This window comes from Pyxicephalus adspersus, chromosome 5, assembly GCF_032062135.1.
Source record: "Pyxicephalus adspersus chromosome 5, UCB_Pads_2.0, whole genome shotgun sequence".
NCBI classification, from domain to species: domain Eukaryota; kingdom Metazoa; phylum Chordata; class Amphibia; order Anura; family Pyxicephalidae; genus Pyxicephalus; species Pyxicephalus adspersus.
The window spans coordinates 97,388,998-97,390,349 of NC_092862.1; the positions used below are offsets into that span (position 1 = coordinate 97,388,998).

General features: G+C 33.7%; 1 protein-coding gene across 1 annotated transcript in view; it reads right to left on the reverse strand.

Moving 5' to 3' along the window:
• NPSR1 (neuropeptide S receptor 1) overlaps positions 1–1,352 on the reverse strand; it is a 158,348-nt gene that overhangs the window by 103,119 nt on the left and 53,877 nt on the right. The window lies entirely within an intron of this gene.

A 1,352-nucleotide genomic window follows, 5' to 3' on the forward strand; every position in this document is an offset into this window, starting at 1 on the left:
TTTTTCTACTAGGTCTTATTTTCGGGGTAGGTCTTATATTAGGGCAGGTTGGGGGAAAATTGCTAGGTCTTATTTTCGGGGTAGGTCTTATTTTCGGGGAAACACGGTATATGTAGAGCTCTGTCAAATTATTCTTGCTATTTACAGGCACTATTTGGTCTATTTATCTGTCTTAAGAAATAAATCTTTGTCTAATAACAGGCAGGAGTCCTTCTTTGTTATTTATCCCTCATATATTAGCTGTAACTGTACTATAAAGAGAAGAGGCTTCATACATTTTCATAAGTATAAGGTAGGTATTACGCATTGAAGAAAAATAAATAAAAGAGGTTTAGTCAGGTAAACATTCTGTAAGAAATATCCTCCCAATGAGACTATTTTGTCCTTAATATTAGATTATCTGTGGTAAAGTTAGTCCACAATTATATTTTATGTTTCTTTAGTAAAAACAACCACATTTTGCATAGCACTACCTGACTCAAATTTATATACCTACAATTAGGTGCTGTAGTATGACTATGTCAAACCAATATATACAGAAAAATTAAAATAGCAATTCCTTGTTAAATACTTTGAAGAGGATATTACAGAGTGTTTTCAGTTAAGGGCCTGTATGGAGTGCAAAAAAGAAAAAAAATTTTTTTTTTCTAGTCCTCAGACATTCCAATCTGGGTTGGTGTTAAAGCATTTCAGAAACTTTCTGAAGTTCTGGTAAAATGGATTATTAAACCTTTAAATATACACAGTGCAGCTTGCCAGTTCAGACTGATATTTGTTTATTGCCCAAAATGCCACATGCACTCTGGTCAGCAGATTTACTACAATCAGTAATGGTAGCAAACTAAAAAACCTAACACAACCTAAAACTAACACTTATCTTTCTTAAAGTTTTTTGAGAGTTCTTGATTTAACCAAAAAGTCCTTATTAACTGTACCAGAAAATATTTTTTCTATAACTTTAGTTGGTGCATGGTTTGGGAAGAAAATTCAATTTTTACTACTGACCTATTAATGACAAAGCTTTTGTTTGGTATAAAAACACAGAAAAGTGGAGTGTTTTAGTGTTGCTATTTTATGGGTTTAGAGACTTTTTTATTTAAGGTTATCAAGCATTCAATTACATTTTTTGGTAAGAAATTAAAAAATATTTAATAAAGAATTCTGCAAAAACAGTGTGAAACCAAACCATAGTGCCAACACAATGCCCCTGATTCATCAAGCAGAATCGGATTATCGCTCGCGCATTCGTATTAGCGATCCGGAATCGTACGCGGTCGCGCTATTCAGCAACTGAAAAAGCTCGCGCACGGAGCCGTGCTTATCCGACAGCTTTTTACTGGCGATCTTGCATT